At 42.2% G+C, this 16,140-nt stretch overlaps 1 long non-coding RNA gene across 1 annotated transcript; it reads right to left on the bottom strand.

The window, feature by feature from the left end:
- Positions 1–141: 141 nt before the first annotated feature.
- LOC123613137 (uncharacterized) lies at positions 142–7,154 on the bottom strand. Its single transcript, XR_012510222.1, has 3 exons — positions 4,815–7,154; positions 3,281–4,696; positions 142–1,200 (listed from the first exon to the last, which is right to left on the bottom strand). It is a non-coding gene; the product is annotated as an uncharacterized LOC123613137 (long non-coding RNA).
- Positions 7,155–16,140: the final 8,986 nt, after the last annotated feature.

The following is a 16,140-nucleotide window of genomic DNA, read 5'->3' as shown; positions in this document are numbered from 1 at the left end:
ATGCTAGCATTGCATCCAAGCTCTTTTTTTTTGGCAAAGAAGTTGCCATATATGATTAAAAATAATTTCGGTTGTAGGGGGGTGGGCAGGAGTTCTACCAGGAATTGAACAAACAATGTACTGTCTTAAGCTGGTTCCAAATTCCTAATGCATCTGCTTTGTACAGTCCCCATTTCATAAAACTACAATTCCTCATTTGTCTGAGTTCTTTCTGCTTGTGTGCTAGCAGAGTCACACCCCTTTATTTCTAGCCCTAAAGGCACCTTCCCAAGTTTGGGAAAGCCTCTTATTTTGCAGTCATAGAAAGCCTAAACAATGCAGTTGTTGCAAGCATCCTTGTTCAATGTTTAGCAAGTTGTCCCGTTGCTTTCCCTGATCAGGGTAGATGTTGTCAAACTGCTGCCTCCTCAGCTAACTTCCCGAAGACACCTCTCAACCCCTGATCCACTGTCCTGCCACAGCCACCATTTTGGATTCTGATACTTTCCCGAGTTTCTCTCTCAAAACTCCCCAGTTGGATAGCTAAGGCCACACCGCATAAGTCAGATAGTTTATTTCTTTGTTTAATTATTTTTATCTGAAGATGCATCATGAGTCTGCAGATCAGCTTGTAGAAATTTCTAGGTTCAACAGGCTGTGGTGCCTCGCCTTAATCCCTCAGCTGAGATCCTGGAACTTTTCCTGATTTGCTTATGCCTCATTTAAACTTAGGTATTTCTTGATCTTGTTTGTTTGTTTTTGATACCAGATCTCTAGATCATTGGGTTACTTTAGTGTGCACGTAGCAAAATCCTAGCCTAAATTGGCTTAAACAAAAAGGCAACTCATTGGCTTACGTAAACTGGAAAGTTCAGGGGGCGAGGGTAGGCACCACTGGATTCAAGGCTTACAGAGGATTTAGGGGACTCAGTTTCCCTCCATGTCTTGGCTCTGCCTTCTGCTCTTGTTGGCTTTCATCTCACATGTCATGCGCAGTAGTTGTAGCAGTTAGCAGTGGTAGAGTACGTCTTCTGATTTTCCGGTCCTGGGGAAAAAAGTGAATTTACCTCCCCAAGATGTTCAATAAAACTATGAACCTATCCTTAACCAGAATTTTTTTCACATACCCACCTCTGAACCAATCACTCTGGCTAGGCTTGTGCTGATAAGTGTGGAACATCCCCGATGAGGACACATTGGACAGGGAGCCATGCAAAGAGCCTTAAATACAACAAAACAGAAGAGTTACCCACCTCAGCTCCTATGTTGGGTGGGGAACCCCCTTTTCTCTTTCCCCACAAATGATCCACTTTGGATTTAAAGGCAATCTGACTCTGTAAAACCATTTTAAAACCCAGTTATCAGGATCCAAATGAACCATGAGCATAAACATGTGTATGTTATTCTTGCATTCATTGGCATTATTTTATTTTTCTGCTCAGTTATTGTGGCAGTATTCTTTTCCCCCAGTTTTTATTTTCAGTTTTATCTTTCTTTTTCTTTCCATTTTATGCCACATTTAATAAATGGGGTATTCTGAACCACATTTTCAAAATTCTTCTTTTAAAAAGTTCCCAGGTCATTTGAGATGCCATTTGTAGAGACTGAAGAAATGAATGAAATGTATTAGCCTTTATCTTTTAATAAAGCGTGTGCAATTCAACTGTTAAAGAGGTCTGCTAACATTATTTTAAATGTGACGTTTTCTCTGAATTAAGAGCAAGCAGAGATTAGTGTACAAAATCCTCTAAGAGTGTTTGAGAAATTTGGCTTCGTCAGGGTACTTTGTATCAGCCTCAACAAAACTGAAAAAGCATCCTTCTTCTGCCTCTTTGTTCTCATCCTTACATGTTGAGCTAAGAGGACCCCAAAGCCTATTTATGGTAATTATTTTTAATGCTGTTTCGTAGGCCCACAATTCCAGTTATATACATGAAATTTAAATAGGAGTGAGCAAACTTCTACTGCTGTTAATATTATTATTCCTATTACTAATAATTAAGCTAATGATGGCTACCAATTATTGGTTGCTGACTACATGCTGGTGTCTAGAGAAGGTACTTAGAGTTATAATTTAGTTGACTATCCTCAGCAACCTAGGAGAAAGGTCGTATTGTTCCCATTTCTGGGTGAGGAAACCGAGGCTAAGAAGGCTCCTCTGAGGTTTCACACAACCAGCAAGTTACAAACCTTGAGAGTTAAATACAAGTCTGCCCAGTCTCAAAGCTCTTGATGTTTGTTTGGGTCCTGTTAACTGATGGACTTAGCCCTTAGGTCTGTGCAACAGAAATAAGGCTGCCTCTGGAAGTCCTTTTCCCCGGCCATGAGTGGCCCATTGTGGGGAGGGGCTTCACTTGGATTGCAGGTAATATGTCCGTGTTCACCCTCCTGGGGACTGGGTACCAGTTCTGTGTATCAGATGGGTCCCACATGGCTGCTCCTCACATTTAGACCTTTCATTATTAGTCAGTCCTTATGCAGGTAAGCCATCTGTGAATTTTGCTACTTGATCATGACTTTGTCATGTTTGGGAAAGAAGAGATTAAATATGTTGATTAAGATGAGTTGGAAATGACTGCAGTGTTCATGAAAGTTACATATATCTATCTTGTGTCTCAATCAGTGGCTAAACAGGGGTGAATCCCTCCATCCCTGGACTGCAGCACACCGTTGCAACCAGGAAGCCTTCCATTAACAGTCTGCTCGAAATCCCAAGGCTTCAGGCAGGGAAGGCTCCTCAAGGAGAGTAGCTTTGCTCAAACTGCCGTAAGCGAGGAAGGCAGTTCTTGTGGCTTACGTGGCTGAAAAGTTCAGGCACAGTTAGCTTCGGGCACAGCTAGGTCTGGGCGCTCAAATCCGTCATCAGACACCTGTGTCTCTCTACCTTTCATTTCCGCTTTGCCTCTTGGCTCAGTACTCCAGCTGACAAGACGGCTCTAAGAAGCCTCATACTTACAATCTGTCAGCTTTCAAACCCAGCACAAAGACAGCAGCTCTTTCCTAAGAGTTCTAGCCAAAATGCTGAGAATAACCCTTTGGCTTGGCTTGGGTCCTCTACCCACCTCCTAAATCAATTGCTGAAACCAAGAAAGAGAAGTGGCCAGGCCTGGGCTGTGTGCTGTCCTCTAGAGCATAAGGAATAAGGACGAATCCCTCCAGCACCATAAATTCTAGAAATGTGTAGAATGATGGTTTTCCAAAAGGAAGTCAGGAAGAAGGGAAATCAAAAGAAGGAACCAACCAAGCAGACCACCACAACAATAAAAACACAACCGTCCACCATGCTTTCTCTAGAACTTACTTCCTAGAGCTGGAAATAAATCCAAGTCCAGAAGACGGAGCTCCTGGGTACCTGCGGGTGCGGTGAAGCAGGCAGAGAGGGATGCGGTGTGTGGGCTGCTGCCCAGGCGTGCGTCAGGGGGACGGAGGCCGGCTCTGGGCGCCCTAGTGATCCAGTCGGCCTGGAGGCTCCAGCAGCTAAGACAAGCGTGTGTCCCAAATGGGAGTGTTCCTTGGTTGAGGGGAGGGGTGAGAGACAGCAAGATCGGCCTTGAGGAAAAACAGATTTATTTTCAAACATCCATTAGGGGTGATTATTAAACAAGCCTTTTAGAACACTTCTAAGCCCCTGCTGGGCTGTACTCTTAAGATGTGACATTTGGGAGATGACACCCACTGTTGCTAGTGACTAGAAAATAAAGATGAAGTGGCAAACTATGTCAAACAATACGGGACAGTCAGGAACAGGAGTGATGTGGGTGGCACTGAGTTAATTAGAGGTCTTTTGGAAGGGCATGGATTCATATATTTTGTGGAAAGCACATTTTCCTCAGCTGGGTACAAATATGAAAAAGCTATGTTTGAACATTTTCAATAAAAAAGACAGATAACCAAACCAAAAAAAAAAAAAAAAAGTCTTGTCTTTCCAATGGTAGAAAGGGATCCTCACTCTCTGAGTGTTATTTGATATAAAGGCCAAGCAACCTTGGGTTCAGAGCAGGGGATCCTGGGAACACGATGTTGGCTAATAGAGTCCATCGTAGGCCATCCAGGAAAATAAAATAGAGGGCCTCAGCTGTGAAGGGGAGTTGAGATGCTCTGGGAGTAGAGCACTTCTAGATCAAATAAAAATTTGTGTAACTTTTTGTAAACTCAGAAATTTAATGCAGTTTGATATGAGAGAAAAATTCTTGTTGCTTTCAAATTTTTAAAACGGGGAGAAAATAAAAAAAGATACGCTATTTTCTGGTTTTCTGCACTGTGATTAGTGCCAGAGAGCTGGGCTCCGGGGCTAACGGATGCCACCTGGAATGGGGGCCCAGGCCACTGGTGACCTGCCCTCAGCGGGGACTAAAGGCAGCCCCTCCTCTATCTTCAAGTGGACGTTGGCCAAAGCGGCCAGCCCTGTGCCTGTCAAAATATAAGCTAAGCCTGGCATGTGGGAGTAGACAGGGAGCACAGGCCCTCAGACATTCCCAAGAAAAATGAATCATGTACATCCTGGCCTCGGACAATCTGCAGCTCGCGAACCTCCCCCTCCTTCCTCGACTGGTGTGTGGGCTGCTGGCGACGTGGGCTGCACATGGGAAGCACTCTTTCCTGGGGTTTTGTTCTCTTCTCCAGGCTCCTCTCAGGCATCACAAGTATTCATTTTCTGGCATGGGCAGGAATCCGGAGCACGGGTGTCCAATTCGCTCTTTGGACAGCCGACCGGGCCCTGGAATATTTGAAAGGGCCCATGGGAACCCACTGTTATGATGGGACCCAGCCTCCCAGTCCCATCTTCCCGCCTCTGCAACACCAGCAGGACCCCCAGCCGACCCCTCCCTCCTCACCTCTCCTGCTTCCGGCCCTTCCAAACATTGTGTCACATGTGTCTTCTTAAATCACCATGTGAGATACGGAGCCCTTGTCTCGAAGGTCGACAAGGACCCATCTTTGTTTCCAGGAGAGTTCTGAATAGCTCCAGCTCAGACAGGTCAGTGTCCCACCCCACAGCGTCCTCCAAACACTCTGCTCATGCCTCCCTCCGAGTCTTGGCCAGCTCTTCCTCTGGACTGGAATGTTCCTTTTGCACCCCCATGCCCGTCCACTGGCCCCATCCAGACCACTCCAGCTCTAGGGTCTACTTCAACAGATTGCTTCCACACACAGTATCTTCACTGCTCCTTGCACAATTAATTGTGCCCTTTTTCTCTTTTTATTGTTAGCAAATTTTTATATACTTAACATGGGTGAGACCATTGATTTCTTCCTCTCTTGCATCTCCCAGAGGGTTGATCACCTAATAGATATTTAATAGTTATTTATTGAGTAAATGAACACATAACTAAGTGGTATTGACAGTACTAAAAACATTCTTGTTATTTGACTAAAGCATGGGTTAGAAAAATTACACCCTACCCGCATCTGCTGTTTCTAAATTTGAATTTGATCTGGTCGTAGTAGGTCAGTGTGCCCTTCCTACCACTTGTTTTAATCTGCAGCATGAAAAGCTACTAGAAACATCTCTCATCAGCAGAATATTTCTACTGCCATCCTCTGCCTAGACACCTAAGTGATTTCCCATCGGTACCACTTTCATAACAAGCCAGCCCCTCAAGTTCTCTGGTCTCCTGACTCCTTGCTTTTATCAGCTCCAAGAACTCATCCCCCTGGTTTCTACTTCATTCCACTTCCTGGTCCTGACCTCTTTATCAGGGAAGCTTGATCAAGCAGCCTTTGCCCTTCCCTCTCCCAGTCAGATGGCTGCTTTCCCTGCCGCCCGGGCAAAGAACTCGGGCCTCCTGAAGTTTTATCTTTAAAGCTGTGTAAAAACTTCTCTAAATATGGAGTACCAAAGAGGGGGGAGCTGCAGAAATCTGATTTAACATTCAGTGTCTGTGACTTGTTGAGATTAAAAAAAATAAACAAAAGCAGGCATATTTGAAACATTAAAGACACATCAATTACTTCCAGCTTGTGCTCTTTCCTTTTGAACTCTCATCTTGTGAACGTTATTGTCTCCCTGTTCCTGAGAGCCTTTGTCCCTTTCTGGGGTCTGAGCCCACCCTTCAAGGGAATCTTCACTAAGGAACAGGAAGCCAGGGAAAGGATGGTAGTCCCTGAGCCGAGCTGGTGCCCCGATGTCTTAGAAACCTCTCTAGCACTCGCTTCCACCTGAATGAGCTGGCGCTCCACCTAAACCTTGGAGGTCAGGGCCAAGGGTGAATGGAGCATCCTGACTTTCATGGTGGCCAAGCAGTGCAAGCCCTCCACTGAATGGTCCCTGACTCACAGGTGAGGGGGCTGAACGCCCAGAAAGAGAACAGTGCTGGTGACAGCAATTTACATAAATGAGCAGAGGCTGGAATGCATCCCCAGGTCTCATTTTCATCCTCAGTTGTCTCTTGTTTTAAGATCTGTTTTCATTTGCTTGGAGTCAACTCTAAGAAAAAGTGGGGCGTTACAGGATCTCTGGTGGTCAAGGTCAAATCTTCAGGGGTGACAGCCCAGGGACTGCTGAGGTCAAGCACTGTATTCTGTGATCTTCCTGGGATTTCAGTCTCATGGCCAGGACAGTGCCCAACCCATAGTGGAGATGAAGATCTGTGAGAAATTCAGGGGTGCAAAGAACACTATTGTTAAAAAGGATCTGAGAAATCAGTCTTTCTTACATAGATGAGAAAACTGGGGCCCAAAAAGTATGTAAAATACTTCTTGGATGTTCTTATTTATTCTTTCATCCATTTACTCATTTATTCTGAAAATACTTATTTAGTGCTTGCTATGGTGCAAGGCAGTGGGTCCAAGGTCCCAGTGCTGGTTTGTAGCAGATCTGGGACCAGAATTCAGAACTTATCTTTACTTGCCCAGTATTATTTTCCCGACAAAATGTAATAAGCCAGCATGTTAATTAGTTACTTGACTTGACCATTCATTGAGCACCTACTAAATTCCAGGCACAGGTGTTTGACATAATTCTTTTTTTTTAATTTAATTTTTTTTTTGAAGTGTAGTTGATTTACAATGTTAGTTTCAGGTGTACAGCAAAGTGATTCAGTTACACATATACATATATATATATATATTCAGATTCTTATCTGTTATAGCTTATTACAAGAAATTGAATATAGTTCCATGTGCTATACAGTAGGTCCTTGTTGTTTATCTATTTTATATATAGTAATGTATATCTGTTAATTGCAAACTCCTAATTTATTCCCTCCCTCCCCTTCCCTTTTGTTAACCATAGTTTGTTTTCTATGTCCATGAGTCTATTTCTGATTTTTAAATTAGATTTATATACATTTTTTTAGATTTCACATGTAAGTGATATCATATGATATTTGTCTTTCTCTGCCTGACTTACTTTACTTAATATAATAATCTCTAGGTCCATCCATGTTGCTGCAAATGGCATTATTTCATTCTTTTTTATGGCTGAGTAATGTTCCATTGTATATGTATACCATGTCTTCTTTATTCACTCATCTGTTGATGGACATTTAGGTTGTTTCCATGACACAATTCTTTCAGTCAATTTTGATACTATCCTGAAAGATACATGATGAGGAAACTGAGACTCCAAGAGGTTGTTACACCATGTCAGTGTGCTAGTAAGTGGTAGAGTCAGGGTTGAGTGGGTGGTCCATTTGACTGCAAAGTCCAGGTTCCATTGTCACCATGGTACATTAGCTCCTCAATTGCTCCCGAGACTCCATGCTCTAACAGGGCTGACCTCCTTCCCTACCAAGGGACTCCACTCCTTTTTACCCCCAAACTTTCGGAGATAAAGTACAGGTCCCCTGCCTGCTTGGTGCACCTTCCTCTCCCCTTCTCTACCTGGGCATTCTCATGGTCCCTCGGGGCACATACCTTGATTAGCTCATCCTTCAGGAATGTTTAAAAATAATGAAATCTGGCCACCAAGTTTTAACTTAACTGAGCTTAGTTTAGAGAGCCATTATTCCCTCAAATGTGTTTTATTTTGTCGGGTTTTACTGACAAGCCCAGGTCAGACTGTCAAACAGTATCACTGCATAACATTTGCCACTGGCCCTCTAGAAAAAGTAGGAAGACCTTGACCTGTCTTCTTTTCTCTTGACTGGAACAAATTGCTACTTGCCTGGGGGAGGGTTATTTGCTATCATTTAACCGAGTCAAGGAATGCTCTGAATAATCAGATATTTTGATGAATATAGTTATATCACATGGATCACCAGCTTTCAAGAAATTAGAATGAAATACACTTAACACAAATACTGTACTAAGCATAACGTAATTTGCTTGCTGGTTTTCAGTGCTGATCCCGTGAGCACCAATTATCACTTGACAGGAGTTGAGGTGTTGTGAAAAGAGCATCAGAAGCCAGGTAACTAACCTGCTAAGTGATTCCAAGGCATTCAACATTTCATCTCTGAGATCTATTTCCTCTGTAAAATAGACATGTTGGATTAGATTCTGTTCGGTATTCACGTTGCGTGCATACCATCATTCTCTACTCCTGGGTCTGTGTCAGACATCACTAATCAATTAAGGCACTTTCTGCTTTCATCTCTGACAGCCTCAGGATTCCTCTAAACCCAGTGTTCCAGCAGCAGCCCTCAGCAGATTGGAGTTGGCACATGAAATGAAGTCTATTTGCTATCATTGAACTAGATGATCTCCAGGGTCTCAGCTTTTGTGAGTTGCCCAAAGCAAGTCCATGCTGGGTGGAAAGTTCATGGTTTTATCAAGCATTAAATATTCAACCACTAAACTGAGCCTTTTTTTTTTTTTTTCAACTTCAGTCTACTGACACCTAAGCTAATATGGCTACTGAAAACTATGGCAGGAATTATACATGAAATCCTGGTTGGATAGGTCCAAGTGAACGGTGACAAGAGAGGGCTGGTCAGTTTGGCTCGATGCCTAAGGCTCAAGTCAGATGTTAACTTCTCTTAAGGCCCTCCTAATAGAAATAGGCAGAAGTCATTAAGCCCACATCTGAGTTCTTTCTGCCCACAGCACTAGACGGGGATGTGTCATTCTGTATTATGGTTAGTGGATGTGAAATACAAATCTCCTAGTGCATTATAAGCCCTTTGGAGTCCAGTAGGAAGTTCTAGTTATCTTTTGGATTCACAGCCTGACCCTGTAACTAATAGACTGTTTAACCTCTGACAAGTTACTTAACCTCTCTCTGCCTCAGTTCTTAATTTATTAAACAGGGAAATAATAATAGTATTTACTTCTGTGGTTCGTGCTTAAAAGACCACCTGGTATCGTCTTGTTATTGTTTTTATTATTATTATAATAAAGTCACAGCCTAGAACAATGCCTGATGAACACAGGTGCTAATGGAAGTTGACCAATTTAGTTATTTAATGACCATCAGATGTGAACCCGCACCTTTGGAAAGACTCCTCCAAGACCCATCGTGGAGATGAACATGACAGGATCTGTCTACAAGACTACAGGGAACTGAACAGGGCAGAGTTAATACAAAGGGTCTGTATCCATCTGCCTCTAAAGCTGGCAGAAGCTGCTGAAGGGAGTCACGTGGCAAAGGAGGAAGCTCTACTCAGTTTTCTAGGCTCAGGAAAGTTTGATTCTTTTAACTAGAGTCTTCTGTTTTTTGAAACATATTCACAAATCATGAAAGTACTTCTATGGGAACACACTCATCATTTTTATCTCATTGTGTCCTCAAACAAACTTGTGAACTCAAGCTCCAGGCAGTATCATCCCTATATAACTAAATGAGGGGAGGCGGAGGCCCAGAAAGGTTATGTGATTTGCCTAATGACACACAGCTTGTGAGGGGCAGAGCCTCGGCTCAGACTCCCATCCCCACAATGTCCTCTACTCTCTCTCCTTCCTGTTCTCTCCAGAAACATATTTCAGTTCTAGGTTTCCCAGCAGTTCTTTTCTAAATAGCATCAAGAAAAAGCAATTGTATTAACTCATTAACATAAACAATGAGTTGGTAAGTGACTTTAATCTTCCTCAAATCCTCCAACCAAAATATCCCCACAAAAAGAGTCTGCAAATCATGCCTGGGCATGACTGTGGAAAAAGAAGACGGGATCAGCATATGCTGCTTAATGAAACGTATGAGGGACAGGGCTGGGCTTTTATTTGAAACACAATCTTCATTTTACTGCCAAACAAAATCAAACAAGTATGAAACAGGCACAAACCACTATTGGACGTGTTTCCCTAAAGACTAGGACATAATGTGAAACCAGGAGTTCATATGTTGCCCATTTTTAGAAAAATAAAAGAACATGTACCTTTTGATTAGATATGACTTTTAGTTTTTTCTCCGTGATGGGGATAAATTTGCAAGAGACCAAAATCAGTTCATGCCTCATTCCTCCTGGCGACCAGGACATACAATAAATCCATTTTCCAAAATGGCACCCCACCATGACCCAAAATGAGTGGGCCCCCATTCTCACCACCCTTGTGCTTCAGCTGGTTAAGAAGATCTGACCCCACTGGGAGCCATAGTCTGGCTAAGCCAACCAGGTCCCGTTCTTTAGATGTTTTCAGTCACAGAGACGAGGATTCCAGTTGGTGTAAATACTTGAGAGAGCGCAACGTGGAGACTGGGGATAAGATAGCTTCATTGGGCCATGTCCAAAATGAGCACACAAAGGAAAAAGGAGAGGAGAGAAAGAAGAGAATGGAGTAGGTACAGAAAGGGTAGTGGACGCATGGGAAAATATAAGAAAGACTGTAGATCTTAAAAAACAGAGCGGCTGTTTTTCAAACTCCAGATTCTAGCTGTAGTTCAAGAGGTCTGGCTGGACTTCTTGCCCTAAGATGCTATAAGATGCTTTCATGTCTTGGCAGAGTATGACACTCTATTTGTTGGGTAAATTGTTAACTGGGTAACCCTCCTTCTTCCTTGGGCCACTTTGAGTGGATCTGTTCCTTATATCCAAAGAGGCTTTGATCGGTATCCTACAGCTTTCTCTAGGTTGGTGGGGCTCATTCCAATGATCAGGTGAGGGTTTTTTCTTTTTTTCTTTCTTTTTTTAATGTGATGACTTTACTACATAGTAGTAAAGTCTCACGTGGAAAGTTTCCAACCATTTGACTGGCTTTAGTTGATAAAGTTCTAGATAATTTTATATTCTGCTTCAGCTTCAAAATTTGGGAAAGTAATTCCATGAATAAAATCAGGCATTTTTGGTCTCTTTTTAAAATATCATCCAAATAATAGCACAAAACATTTATTGAGCACTTATTCTATGCCTATAACTAAACTAGTGTGTTACATGCATTCTCTAATTCCCAGCCACTCCATGTGATTGGATATATTATTATCCCCATTGATAGATCAGGGAGCCAAGCTTTGGAGAGGATAAAGAACACATCCAAAGTCACCTGGTGGATATCTGACTGGAAACTTCAGTTACTAAATTGTCCTTGGTTTGCTTCATACTACAGTAGTGTATGAGTGGAATGCCACCTGTGAGGACATTTGGGTTTAGTTTTCATCTCTATCGCAGGTGGCAAAATCGGTTCTCAGTTTCTCCACTCAACAAGTCGGGTATCCTGCCACCTGCCTCCCACCACATCAAGGATGAGACCTCTTTCTGAGTGTGCACCCATACTGCCCAAAGACCAGAAGTTCTTCAGCTTAGTTGTTATCCTCCAGATTCTTAGAGGTCTGCCGGCAATGACATACCCTCTGAACTTTGTGGGGAGAAAAATCCAAATTTGCTCCTCTTTGTGGAGACAGCAAGCATTGGGAATTACCCTTTTACTAGCACCCTTCCAATGCTCAGTCAGTTGTAGGATTCTTGTATTCGTTGGCTGAAGGTGTCATAACAAAATATGATAGGCTGGATAGCTTAGACAATAGATATTTATTTCTCACAATTCTGGAGGCTGGGAAGTTTAGGATCAAGGTACCAGCCAGTTAGGTTCCTGGGGACGGCCTTCTTCCTAGCTTGCGGAGAGCCACCTTTTGCTATGTCTTCATACAGCAGAGAGAGAGAACTTTCCCTCTCTTCTTCTTTTTCTGAAGCTGCTGATCTCATCGTGAGTGTCCCACCCTCATGACCTCATGTAACTATAGTTATCTCCCAAAGATCTCCCAGATAATGTCTCTGAATTGGGGGTTAGGGCTTCTGCATTTTGGAGGGCTACAACTCAGAACATAGCAATTGTCATTTAAAACAACTGGGGTCCAATATAGGGTTGCTCACATTTGACTAAGTAATTATTAATCAGAATTAATTAAATTTGATGATTTAACACAAAAATCAACTAAAGGAAGCTCCTTTAAATGCACTTGGCTATGTAAAATATGAAGTGATGAAACTTTGTTATAAAGCAAATTTTGTAAACCATTGTTGTTGAAAGGTTTTGTATAAATTGATGGTTAAAGAGACAGATAATTTGCTTTTTTAAAAAATTATTTTTGAGTTCAGCTGATTTGTGTACAAACTTTTCCTAATTTTTGAACTGTTGGGATTCTACTCCGAGGCACCGCTTAGAGGGTTGGGAGTAGAGAGTTGGGAACACTCAGTCATTGATGGCCATTATAATTTATAAAGACATGCTTATCCAGCCCAATGTCCCTTGACATCTAAGTGGACAATTTTAGCTCTTCATCTGTGCACACAGTTCATACAACCCTTGGTTATCAAGTGTAAAATGTTAATTTCAATCTTCAACAAATAAAACTAGATAAGTAGAATACCAATCTTTGATAGACTCAGAGGTATTAACCCTTGCAATTAACGTCTATCCCGACTAACCATATGTCTCTGGGTATAGTTGGAGACAAATTTCAGCTAGCTCAGACCTGTAAGATCCCAGCTCCAGCTGGGACTTCAAATTATGTTTCCATAGCACAAAGAACATTTGATAAAGTTGGAGAGAAATATTTTTCAAAAATATGTCACTAGGCAGCTTGGGAGTGATTTAACAGAACCATCCTACAGGGTATGAATTTAACCTTTGATCTCTGAAATTAAGGTCAGCAAATTTGTTTTTGCTCTACATCTCTTATAATCAACTCTATGTCTGGGTAAATCAGTTTCTAAAGAAGAGGCTGTATTTGCAGATAAGGGATACTTTCACCCTCCAAATTTTAGCCACTTAACCCTCTTTTCCCTGAATTAAATTCTACTGCTGTTCTCGACTTTTTATGGGAGAGGAATCTAAAAACTTAAGATGCAATATATTAGAAAGGAGGAAATGTCATACTGTTGCTGGCAAAATAAATAAAATGTCCAGTAAAATGTTGTAGTGATTTTTCTTTCCATCTAGGAGACGAACACAAGAAAAGGTACTGGTTTCCATCTGTCAGTTCACCTTAAGTCTTCCTGCTGATCAATATAGTCCTTGGGCTAAATCCAACACACTGCCTGTTTTTGTAAATAAAGTTTTATTGGAACACAACCATATTCATTTAGGTATCATCTCTGACTGCTTTTGTGTTACAGTGACAGAATTGAGTAGATGCGACAGAGATCGTATGTCTCACGAAACCTAATATATTTACTCTCTGGGCCTTTACACAAAATGTTTTCCAACCACTGCTTTAAACCAGAGGCAGAAGCTTGGATTGGTGACATCATGAACATACATCCTTAAGCCCAGATACGGCAATGACCTGGGGGTAAATGAGAATGGACATTGGTTTTAATCCAAATATTCGCTTTGCAGAAACAGAGTCTGAGAATGATGAAAAGGACAATAGTTGGGGACGCATGGTAATGAGGTATAGACATAGTAATCAGATTTATTCCTCTGATTCTCCAGCGGTCTATCTAATAAAAATACACTATGGTAGAGATGAACCCGGAATCTTTCGCTAATGTCAGCCATTTGGGAATAAGAGTTCCTTCTTTGCAGCAGATGTGTGGCTCAAAGTTCATCACGAGTGCACTCACAGAGAGAGCACAGCATGTGTTGTTCTGTGAGGGACCAGTGCTGGCCTGTCAATGGAATAACTAATTTCGTTAGAGGACTTGGGGAAATGGTGGGGGTTGGGGGCTAGGCTAGAACTCCAACAAAACAATCTTAACCCTTTCTGGGCACAACTTGATTTATTTTTTAAATAATGATGATTCTGTTTAAGAAATGCCTACAGAATTTAAACCAAAAGAATGAAATGTGGTCTGTCCTACGTGGACGGCTGCCAGGAGGGTGATACACAAAGGCGAACGTTGCAGGCACGGTTATTTCAGTTGTAGACCCGAGTCATCCTTTGAAATTGCTCCACTCCAAGGATTCCAAATTCCAAGCTCCGCTTGCCTGTCTCAGAAGTCAAGTGCTGATGGGCTGCCTCAATTTTCTTCTCCAACCCAAACTGCCAGGTATGCACCCTAGGTCTGGATTTTCACTTCTCTCTAGGAAGAGGAAGGGCAGGGACCCACTTCTGGGCTTGAACGTTGCCCTGTTTCCTGCTCTCTTTAGGACACAGATTCGTCATCTGCAGCTTTTTCCTTTCTACTGACTCTGTTTTCCTAACCAATATGCTTGGGTCTCCCTTGCCCTAAAGATATGGAAAATCCAAAAACAAAAGTAAAAACATCCTTTCTTTGACTTAGTTGTTCTCTTTTGCCATTTTCCTGGCTTCCTTCCTTTTCACAATCTGTGGCAAGGACAGGGCTAGGTTATGCCAGGATAACACACAGCCCCTACATCTCGGTGGCTTTCCACAACGACCCAGCTTCTGGAAGGATGTGCCTACACTGTTGCCACCTACTTCCTCGGTGCCCCCTCACTGTCCCCCCAACCCACATCTTCTAAAACCTGGTTTTTGTCACCATCACTCCACTAAAACTACATTTTGTTGTTGTTTTGAAATGTTTTTCTTAAAATGACCTCTTTGTTATCCATCTAACCATATTTTCTCTGCTATTTCCTCCTTGGTTTCTTTGGAGAATGATGCAGACTTTAATCCCCTTCTTGGTTGCATGGCAGCATCTGCAGGCTTGTCCAGCTTTCCCATGTCCCGTCTGTACACTTTTTCTCAGTCTCCTTCACTAATTTCTCTTGCCCTTCATCCTGCACAGTGGAGGGAGTCCAGGCAGCTCAGACCCTCCTCTGTACTCTCTCTGTGCTCTCCCTGGGGCTTCAGCCTTCAGCTCTGAGCATGTAATGCCCAATCAATCAATTATTGCATCCATTCCTTTCTCTAGATCTTGTACAACAAACTCAAACTTTCAATTGGATTACACTTTTAAATTAATGTAAATTCCTAGCCTCTCCATAAAACCAACTCTTCTCCTTCCTGTTCATAGAACTGTGTCACTTAGAATACTGTGGCTACAAGTGACAGAACACCCCAACTCAGCTGCCCTAAAAAATGAGGAAATTTATTCTCTTAATTAATGAGAAGTCTAGGTGCTTCGCTTGGCTCTGGCCTGCTCTGTGGGTCATTTCTGGCTTCTGCTGGTTCCTGTCATGGTAGGCGGGTGATTATAACATCCCCAACAATCATATGCAGGTACATCAGCCTCCAGAAAGAAGAGCCAACTCTTCTTTTTGTGTGTGTGTCCTTTTCCTAAGAGTGATGAAATCCATTCCAAAAGTCTCCTGAGTAATCTTCCTTTTGGTTCTTAAAAATATTAATAATAGCTTTATTGGGATATAATTTGCATACCATAGAATTTATCTATTCAAAATGTACAGTTAAGTGTTCTTTTTAGTACATCCACAGAACTGTGAAGTCATCACCACAGTCAATTTTAGAACATTTTCATTGCCCCTAAAGAAAGCCTGCATCCATTAACAATCACTTTCCATTCCCCTCACTCCCAAGCCCCTGACAAGCACTAACTTACTTTCTGCCTTCATGGATCTGCTGATTCTAAACATTTTGTTCCAATGGAATCATATAATACGTGGTCTTTTGTGTCTGGCTCCCTTCACTTAGCATGTTTTGAGGCCCAACCACATTGTGCCATGAATCAGTATCTCATTCTTTTTTATTGCCACATAGCATTCCACTGTATGGGCATACAACAATTTGTTTAACCATTCCTTGATTGATGAATATTTAGGCTGTTTCCATCCTTTGCCTCTTTCTGTCAAGAATCTCACTATATGCTCATGCTAACCCAATCACTGGGAAGAAAATGGAGCCATCCGGATGTCTTGGAAAAATCAATTTATACCCTCTGGGGCTGAGGATAAGTGCATCTTCTCTTAAGCAGTGGCCACTTA

The sequence above is a fragment of the Camelus bactrianus genome, chromosome 11, assembly GCF_048773025.1.
Source record: "Camelus bactrianus isolate YW-2024 breed Bactrian camel chromosome 11, ASM4877302v1, whole genome shotgun sequence".
NCBI classification, from domain to species: domain Eukaryota; kingdom Metazoa; phylum Chordata; class Mammalia; order Artiodactyla; family Camelidae; genus Camelus; species Camelus bactrianus.
This window is presented reverse-complemented; position numbering and strand designations above follow the sequence as displayed.